At 44.2% G+C, this 10,808-nt stretch overlaps 1 pseudogene; it reads right to left on the bottom strand.

Annotated features, from left to right (window-relative positions):
• LOC111971801 (tight junction protein ZO-1-like) overlaps positions 1-10,771 on the bottom strand; it is a 34,982-nt pseudogene extending 24,211 nt beyond the window's left edge.
• Between the last annotated feature and the right edge of the window lie 37 nt (positions 10,772-10,808).

The following is a 10,808-nucleotide window of genomic DNA, read 5'->3' as shown; positions in this document are numbered from 1 at the left end:
CCCCCAGACATCCATTATAACTACCAGGGCTACTAGTACCCCAGGCTGAGACCCCCCAGACATCCATTATAACTACCAGGACTACTAGTACCCCAGGCCAAGTACCCCCAGACATCCATTATAACTACCAGGGCTACTAGTACCCCAGGCTGAGACCCCCCAGACATCCATTACAAGCATGCGGTCTAGGTGTTTGGCCGTGTCATGGTATAAGAGACGTACCCTCATCACGGTGGAGTCGCCAGCCTCCTTGGCCCGGTCCACAGACACCGACCTCTTATTCTCAAACATCTTGACCCTGTTGAGCACCGACTGGGGCTTCATGGCTGGGTCGTCCCTTTCCTCCTCCCCCCGGGGCGGTGGAGGGAGRGGTTTGGACCCCGCGTTTACCCCCATCTCTCCCGGGGAGGCCAAGGGCTCAGGTTTGTGAGGGGGAAGGGGCGGGTCAGAGGTCATTAGAGGTTCACGGTTGTAGCCACCGCCCCGGCTGGGAGGCACCGGGTTATAGGAGGGCCTCAGGACAGGAGCAGAGTCTCCGTAATACTGCTTGGGGGGTTCCGGGGAGCGGGGAGAGCTGAGGCAGTAGCCGTGAGGGGGCTCGGGCTCGTAGGGAGAGCAGGCGTCGTAAGGGCCAGCCGAGGGCGGGAGAGACGGTTCGTCATACCGCATTGGCCCTGGAGGTTTACCGTGACGAGGCTTGCCGTCGTAGCCCTGCATCCCCGCCGGGGCCTCATCGTAGCGGGGTTGTGGGGGGCTGTAGTCCCTGACGGGGCCGTCCTCATAGGGGGTGGTCCCCCTGGGGGTGTAACCCTGCTGGTGGACCAGGGCAGGCTGGTACCCCGGGGGCTGGGGAGAAGAGGTCTGCTGGTCGTAGGGGGGCCACCGGCCATCATCGTAGTTTTGAGGCACACGGTTGTCGTAGTGCAGGTGAGAGTCAAAGTTCCCCTGGGGAGGCTTTGGTTCGGCGTAGCCCCCCCTGTCGCTACAGAAGGCGTAAGGCGGGTGGTCGTACTGGCGGTATGGCTGTTTGTCCTGGTAGGGCTGCTGGGTGTAGCTCAGAGATGACTTCATGCCGCCGTGGTTCACTCTCACTGGTTCCTCCAGACTGTACAGATCCTTCTTGTACATCTGCAGGGGAGAGACATCCAAGACAGACATCAGAGCTTGGTATCTACCAAACTAGCTATATAACGTAGTAGTAAACTACCTGGTCAGAGCTTGGTATCTACTAAACTACCCTGGTCAGAGCTTGGTATCTACTAAACAGCCTGGTCCGAGAGCTTGGTATTCTACTAAACACCTGGCAGAGCTTGGTATCTACCAAACTACCTGGTCAGAGCTTGGTATCTACTAAACTAGCTATAGTAGTAAACTACCTGGTCAGAGCTTGGTATCTACTAAACTACCTGGTCAGAGCTTTGCGTATCACAAATACTGTAGTAAACACCTAGTCAGAGCTTGTATCTCTAAACTACCTGGTCAGAGCTTGGTATCTACCAAACTACCTGGTCAGAGCTTGGTAATCTACAAACTACCTGGTCAGAGCTGGTATCTACTCAAACTACCTGGTCAGAGCTTGGTATCTACAAAACAGCTATAGTAGTAAACTACCTGTCAGAGCTTGGTATCTACCTAACCTAGCTTATAGTCAGTTAAACTACCTGGTCAGAGCTTGGTATCTAGTAAACTACCTGGTCAGAGCTTGTTATGTACTAAACTACCTGGTCAGAGCTTGGTATCTACTAAACTACCTGGTCAGAGCTTGGTATCTACTAAACTACCTGGTCAGAGCTTGGTATCTACTAAACTACCTGGTCAGAGCTTGGGTGAATAAGATTTCTGATGTACCAATTATTACAGATGGCAAATTAAGTTGAAAACAGTTAAGTTTTCAAACAGTTTTGAAACAAATAATAATAACAAATAATAATAACAAACAATAATAACAAATAATAATAATAACAAATAATAATAATAAATAATAATCATAATCATAATAAAAAATAATAACAAATAATAATAATAAATAATAATAACAAATAAAAAAATAAAAAAAATAAAAAAAAACTAATAATAATAATAAAAAATTATAATAAAAAAGGAACAGAAAAAAATGACAGAAACTACTAAATAAATCCCCCAAAAATGTAGTCAGAGAGGAATGAATTATTAAAGAGAGGTTAACCTGAAACCTGACGATAAGGACTGAACACAGATCAATTGAGATACAACACATCATCATACATACAATTCAATAGTAACTAATAACAACAAACATCAAGTCAAAGTGCAAGTACACAAGCAATTCTCTTATCAATTATTCCTAATCAGAGCTGAATGCATATTTTGACAAGAAGCCTTTCAAGAATGACTGAAAATGTTCAAATCCCTCCTCATCACCAAATCACATTTTCCGATTTATGTTTTTTTCCTCTGAACGGCTTCATTTCAAAAACAGGTGATATGTAGCCTTTAGACAGCACATCTCGTAACAAGACAGTTACTTCCTATGGAAGAAGCTCTGTAAACATTAAAACTTCTACACGAGTCAATACTACAACGGAAGATGTACAGTTACGCAGTTTTAATATGCAAGTTTTTAAAGTTTTTTTTCCATAGGTAGAGTCAACTGCTTTTTGACAGAGACTAGTAAATAACAAGAATACTGTCTGCAGGTTAGCATAGTTTATCATGCAACCAACATTCAGTTTTAGCATCTTATGCAACTACAGTCTACTACATACTAGCATTACAACATACAGTACATCTACATGTGCCACTGCAGGTACATTTGACTAAAATCCAACTACAGTCAGAGAAGTTAAATAAGTAAAGAAGCAGAAAGGAAACCAAACCATGCAGACAAAGAGGAGGAGACAACAGTAACCGTTAATGCTGGTGCTCGTTCTTCTTATCCTGGTCACACCGTAAGACTCCCAAATGTACCGCACCCTATTCCCTATATAGTGCACTACTTTTGTCCGGCTCTGGCCAAAAGTAGCGTACCAAATAGGGAATGGGGTGCGGCTTTCAGATTTGCCCACAGACGGCCGCGACAGCCGACCCCGCCCCCCCCCCCACGACTACCAGCCCACTGTGATTGGTGCATGTGTACTGACTTAGTCACACAAGGTGTGTGTTTGAGATTGACTATATTCTGCACAATCACTGATCTTACAAGTCGCCTTTGCTTGCATCCCAAATAACTAAGCGAAAATAAGCAATTCTGCGCCTCCATTGTTGCCTTGCTCCAAACTCCTCCCCTCAAACACGCCGATAGGCTAGATTCTTGCTTTCTGACTGGTCAAATGTCAGTGGTCACACAGCGTGGGCGGGGCATGCAGACAGAGAGCCAGTCAGAGGAGAAAGAAGCGTGTGCGAAGAAAAAGACAGGCAAGTTAAAACAGAACAGCAGGCTGGGGGGCGGGGCAGACGGGCGGGGCAGAGAACCGGGCGGGGCAGTTAAGGGCGTGACTGGCCCAGGCCCGGTCCAGGTGCCCAGGTGTTCTAGTGGGGTAGCAGGTAGGTGCTGGGGTGGTGGTAGGTAGGTAGGTGAGTACCTTGGGTTCAGGACCAGGGCCGATCTGCGATTGAGACAGTTGTTGGGGTTCGAGTGATGGTGGTGTTGGGGGCGGGGCTAGCTCAGTAGGGGCGGGACTGGGGCTGCTAAGAAGTGAGTCTGCAGCCTGAGGAGCTGCAACTGGAGCCTCCTCCTCCAGGTCAGGGGTCATACCCTCTAGCTGCAGCACAGGCTGCTGTGACTCAGTCTCAACAGGAGGGGGCGCCACCGCCGCAGGCAGCAGAGAGGAAGGAATAGCCAGAGCAGCATCATCTTGCTGTGAAGTATCGTTAAGAGACATTTTATTGCAACAGGCTGCCAAGATGAAGAACACAGAAACACTCCACAAACTACAGCAGTTTCTCTCTCCGTCTCCGTAGTAACCTTCTCTCTATGTTCCTCCTCCTGGAATCACTTTGACACCAGCCAGATGCAACAACATGGAGACAACAGAAAGCCTTACAATATACATTCTTTGTGTATACTAAAGCATATAAAGGGTTAGTGAAGGAACAAACACATTGTATTGTTTACCAGCGGCACAAACATCACTCTGAAGAACATAGAATACAGTTGAAGTCGGAAGTTTACATACACTTAGGTTGGTGTCATTAAAACTAGTTTTTCAAGCACTCCACAAATTTCTTGTTAACAAACTATAGTTTTGGCAAGTCGGTTAGGACATCTACTTTGTGCATGACACAAGTAAATTTTCCAACAATTGTTTATAGACAGATTAAGTCACTGTATCACAATTCCAGTGGGTCAGAAGTTTACATACACTAAGTTGACTGTGCCTTTAAACAGATTGGAACATTCCAGAAAATTATSTCAYGGCTTTAGAAGCTTCTGATAGGCTAATTGACATMATTTGAGTCAATTGGAGGTGTACCCRTGGATGTATTTCAAGGCCTACCTTCAAACTCAGTGCCTCTTTGCTTGACATCATGGTAAAATCAAAAGAAATCAGCCAAGACCTCAGAAAAAAAATTGAAGAGCTCCACAAGTCTGGTTCATCCTTGGGAGCAATTTCCAAAACGCCTAAAGGTACCATACGTTCATGGATCTGTACAAACAATGTACGGAAGTTATGAAACATCCATGGGACCCACGCAGCCGTCCATACCGCTCAGGAAGGAGGTTCTGTCTCCTAGAGATGAACGTACTTTGGTGCAGAAAAGTGCAAATCAAGTCCCAGAACAACAGCAAAGGACCTTGTTAGAAGATGCTGGAGAATACAGGTACAAAAGGTATGAATTTAATCCACAGTACGATCCTGAAAGGCCGTCAGCAAGGAAGAAGCCACTGCTCCAAAAACCGCCAGTAAAAAAGCCAGACTACGGTTTGCAACTGCACATGGGTGACCAAAAGAATCATGACTTTTTGGAGAAATGTCCTCTGGTCTGAATGAAACAAAAATAGAACTGTTTTTGGCCATAATGACCATCGTTATGTTTTGGAGAAAAAAGGGGGATGCCTTGCAAGCCGAAGACACCAATCCCAACGTGAAGCCGGGGGTGGGGCAGCAGTTTCATGTTGTGGGGTGCTTTGCTGCAGGAGGGACTGGTGCACTTCACAAATAGATGGCATCGTGAGGAAGGAAAATTATGTGGAATATATTGAAGTAACCTTCTCAAGACATCAGTCAGGAATTAAAGCTTGGTCGCAAATGGGTCTTCAAAAGTGGACAAATGACCCGCCTAAGCATGACTTCCAAAAGCTTAATGGAAACAACAAGGACAACAAATATGTGAAGTGGCCATCCCACAAAGCCTCTGACCTCAAATCCTATAAAAAATTTGTGGGCAGAAACTGAAAAAAGCGTGTGGCGAGCAAGGAGGCCTACAAACCTGACTCAGTTAACAACCAGCTCTGTCAGGTGGAATGGGCAAATATTCCTCCCCAATTTATTGTTGGAAGCTTTGTGGAAGGCTCCCCGTAAACGATTTGACCCCGTTACAATTTAAAAGGCAATGCTACAAAATACTAATTAGTGCATGTAAAACTTTTCTGACCCACTGGGAATGTGATTGAATAAAATGAACAGCTGAAATAATAATTCTCTCTAACTAATTATTCTGACATTTCAACATTCTTAAAATAAAGTGGTGATGTCTAACCTGATTAAGACAGGGCATTTTTACTAAGGATTAAATTCAGGAATGTGGAAAAAACAGAGTTAATGTATTTGGCTAAGGTTAGTATGTAACTTCCGGACTTCAACTGTATACAACATGATTATACGTCATTTCAGCCCGTTTACCCACAGAGAGCACTACTGCTTATATCTCCACTCTTCCCTCCCTCCCCCCTCTCTCTCCTTTCTCCCTCCACTCCTCCCCTCTCTCTTTCCCTCCCCTCCACTCCTCCCCTCTCTCCTCCCTCTCGCTCTCTCTTCCCTCCCATCCACCTCCAACTCCACTCCTCCCTCCACTTCTCCCTCTCCTCTCTCTCCTTTCCCTCTCTCTCCTTTCCCTCTCTCTCCTCCCTCTCTCTCCTCCCTCTCCCTCTCCTCTCTCTCTCTACCTGGAGGATGGCGGACATCTTGAACCGGACGGGTCGACGCAGTTGGCCGGCGCGTGCTGGTATCCAGAGTAACCACCAGACGAGGGGTCCCTGGATGACTGGCGGGTCCTCTCTGACTGGCTTGAGGAGCGGGTGATGGCTGGCTCAGTGGGCAGGCCAACCTAAATGGATTTAGAAACTGGAATTAACAAAAACTGAGACGTTTTAAAACGAAAATGAGGTGCACTATATAACAAAAGTATGTGGACACCCCTTCAAATTAGTGGATCAAGCTATTTCAACCCCACCAGGTGTATAGAAATTGAGCACACAGCCATGCAATCTCCATAGGAAAACATTGGCAGTAAAATGTMCTTACTGAAGAGCTCAGTGATYTACATCGTGGCACCGTCATAAAATGCCACCTTTCCAACAAGTGAGTTTGGCCCTGGTAGAGCTGCCACGGTCAACTGTAAGTGCTGTTATTGTGAATTGGAAACGTCTAGGAGCAACAACGGCCCAGCCGCGAAGTGGTAGGCCACACACGCTCACAGAGCGGGACCGCCGAGTGCTGAAGCGTGTAGCACGTAAAAAATCATCTGTCCTCGGCTGCAACACACACTGCCGAGTTCCAAACTGCCTCTGGAAGCAACGTTAGCACAAGAACTGTTCATCGGTAGCTTCATGAAATGGGTTTCCATGGCCGAGCAGCCGCACACAATCCTAAGATCACCATGCGCAATGCCAAGTGTCGGCTGGAGTGGTGTAAAGCTTGCCGCCATTGGACTCTGGAGTAGTGAAAACGCGTTCTTTGGAGTGATGAATCACGCTTCACCATCTGGTAGACCGACTGACTGGGTTTGGCAGATGCCAGGAAAACTCTACCTGCCCGAATGCATAGTTCTAACTGTAAAGTTTGGTGGAGGAGAAATAATGGTCTGGGGCTGTTTTTCATGGTTGGGGATAGTGCCCTTAGTTCCAGTAAAGGAAAATCTTAATGCTACAGCATACAATGACATTCTAGACGATTCTGTGCTTCCAACTTTGTGGCAACAGTTTGGGGAAGGCCCTTTCCTGTTTCGACATGAGATGTTTGACGAGCAGGTGTCTTAATGTAACTGTATTCTTCATAATTCAGGTATTTTTGACTGCGAACATGAATGAAATCAAAAATCTATTTCAGAAATAAAATTATCTAATATTAAAAAAATAAAATAAAAATGTTTTTTAAAAATCGGACCGACCTCGTCATTGAGCGTCTCGTCTAGTTCCTGGTCAGTGTAGGCCCCGCCCTCTGTGTCCGTGTCCTCATAGTCAGAAGTGTGGCGGCTGTCCGTGCTGTACATGGAGTACTCACTGCCCGGGGCTGACAGATATGACAGACGGTCATCATGGATGTCTAGGTCATCGTCCGGCGCGCCGTCCGCCTGGGGAGAGGAAGAGGAAGAGGGAGAGGAAGAGGGAGATGGGAGTGGTGGATGGGAAGAAATATGCAGTTTYTTTTAGGGTTGCTTCAGCAGGTGAGTCAGAAATGATTAGATGTTATTCAAAAGACAAGAAGCTCAATGCGTTTGGAAAGATCATATTTATGAGTGACTTAACTGTGAAACTACAGTTGAGTGTTTCTCTCACCTTGCCCTCTGACACCCAGACCAACTGGTTCTGTTGCTGCTGGACGGTCTCCTTCAGAGCTCCGTACCAGCCATCGTTCATGTTGTTCATGTTGATGGTGGCTAACAGACGACAGAAGGGTTACCTTGTTACCAGTTAGTATAATGCTGCCCATTTAGCATGAGAACAATTCAACATGACTGGATCCCTGAGGTATTCCACCAGATATAGTGGCCTTATTACACGGAAACAAAAAATGTAAACGAAACATGCAACAACTTCAAAGATTTTACTGAGTTACAGTTCATATAACGAAATCAGTCAATTTAAATWAATAAATTAGGCCCTTATTTATAGATTTCACGACTGCAGTKCGACACATTTCCTTCACATAGAGTTGATCAGGSTGTTCATTGTGGCCTGTGGAATGTTGTTCCACTCATCTTCAATGGCAGGAACTGGAACACAYTGTCGTACACGTTGATCCAGAGCATCCCAAACATGCTCAATGGGTCACATGTCTGGTGAGTATGCAGGCCATGGAAGAACTGGGATATTTTCAGCTTCCAGGAATTGTGTACAGATCCTTGTGACATGGGGCCATTCATTATCATGCTGAAACATGAGGTGATGGCGGCGGATGAATGACACGACACTGGGCCTCAGGATCTCATCACGGCATCTCTGTGCATTCAAATTGCCATTGATAAAATGCAATTTTATTCGTTGTCSGTAGCTTATGCTTGCCCATACCGTAACCCYACCTCCACCATGGAGCACTCTGTTCACAACGTTGACATCAGCAAACCGCTCACCCACACGATGCCATACACTCTGTCTGCCATCTGTCCTGTACAGTTGAAACCGGGATTTATCAGTGAAGAACACACTTTTCCAGTGTGCCAGTGGCCATCGGAGGTGAGCATTTTCCCACTGAAGTCGGTCACGACGCCAAACTGCAATCAGGTCAAGACCCTGGTGAGGACGACGAGCACACAGATGAGCTTCCCTGAGACAGAATAATTTCTACACAAACTGTCAGAAACTGTTGTCCAAAATCAACAGTTTCATCAGCCTTCCGGGTGGCTGGCCTCAGATGTTCCTGCAGGTGTAGAAGCCGGATGTGGAGGTCCTGGGCTGGCATGGTTAGATGTGGTCTGTGGTTGTGAAGCCGGATGGACTTACTGACAAATTCTCTACAATTACGTTGGAGGCGGCTTATGGTAGAGAAATGAACAATCAATTATCTGGCAACAGCTCTGGTGGACATTCCTGCAGTCAACATCCCAGTTGTACGCTCCCTCAAAACTTGAGACATCTGTGGCATTGTGTTGTGTGACAAAACTGCACTTTTTAGAAGTGGCTTTTTATTGTCCCCAGCACAAGGTGCAAATGTGTAATAATCATGCTGTTTAATCAGCTTCTTGATATGCCACATCTGTCAGGTGGATGGGTTATCATGGCAAATTTGTGCACACAAATTGAGAGAAATAAGCTTTCTGTTCGTATGGAACATTTCTGGGATCTTTTATTTCAGCTCATGAAAACATGGGACCAATACTTTACATGTTGTGTTTATATTTCTGTTCAGTGTAGACACCCGTGTGAATCATTCACATTTGTTAACATGCTACTTTCATGACCAAGCAATCAAAATGGTTCCAGAATCAAAATGGTTCCAGAATCAAATGGTTCCAGAATCAAATGGTTCCAGAATCAAATGGTTCCAGAATCATAATTATGAGCAGTATGTGTGTGAAAATGGCTGGTTATTTAACAGGGCCAAAGATATCTTGTGGACTTCCTCTGGGATCTATTCCTGAATCCTTGTTCTTTTAGTAACAGATTTGAACAACATCTCATAACACCGGCATAATATAGACCCATTTCCCAGCCACGTCATGAAAAGTTGTGCATGTTCTCACCAGAAATATGTAATGACTTCAAATGCAGCAAATTAATCAACTTGTGGCTGAAGAATTGCAACATTTACCTGGACCTAACTCTGCAGATCGTGCTACTGGGTGATTTGAAAAGTCATAGTCAATCAATCAATMAWWYAATAATACTTTTAGCAAAAATAATGTTATCTTTAATTTACAATATGTAAAAGCTATGAGAATAGAAAGGTTCAGAACTTTTRTGAAGCATCACAGCMCAGTTGAAAAATACATGGCAAATAGAAATCCAATATGGATGGTGTTAMGAGATAGATGGGAGGGGTTGAATGGAGCTGAACGGTGGGACTAATAACAAACAAAAGATAACTAATGTAAAATATACTGTGTCTGTAAAATGTATATAGTATGTAGAAGTATTGTTGTTCATTAGTTTACTCCAATTATGGGAGGGGTGGTAGGATTAGTGGAAAATAATAAAGAAAAATATATTTTAAAAAGCTGTGTATATTATATATATATATATTTATTTACAAAAAATATGGATATATATATATATATTTATTTACAAAAAATATATGGATATATATATTTATTTACAAAAAATATATGGATATAAATATATTTATTTACAAAAAATATATGGATATATATATATTTACAAAAAATATATGGATATATATATATTTATTTACAAAAAATATATGTATATATATATATATTTATTTACAACAAATATATGGGGGATTGGAAATGATGCAGACAATTACATTGATAGAAGCTACATCTGCAATAGTAAAGCTGATCTATCCACTAAACAACAAACACGTAATCAGTTGGTTATCCTCTACAACATGGCAGATGTCGTCGGAGGGTTGATTACCTAGAAGCTGGCAAGCCAGCGAGGCAATGTAAAACATCCCAAATAGAGCTAGACGAAGCCAGAAGAATAATCTACGTGTTGGTGTAGCCATCAGTCTGGTGTTTTCAGGTCAACCTCACTGTTAAGTTAGTCAAGKTTCCGTCATYAGGGTTAGCTATYCYGCTATARATATTTTTGGTACGAGGATGTGGGYACATCACTCGTACRTGACGATTGCTTGTAAAATAAATAAATCGGTAAACGTCAAAGGTGACATTTTAAATGCCTCCCTCAGTACTTACTGGTGAAGAGATGGAGGTTGTTCTTCCTTAGTTTCAAGGAAAGAGGAGAGTAGAGTAGAGAGAGAGAGAGT

The sequence above is a fragment of the Salvelinus sp. IW2-2015 genome, linkage group LG13 (genome assembly GCF_002910315.2).
Source record: "Salvelinus sp. IW2-2015 linkage group LG13, ASM291031v2, whole genome shotgun sequence".
Taxonomy (NCBI): domain Eukaryota; kingdom Metazoa; phylum Chordata; class Actinopteri; order Salmoniformes; family Salmonidae; genus Salvelinus; species Salvelinus sp. IW2-2015.
This window is presented reverse-complemented; position numbering and strand designations above follow the sequence as displayed.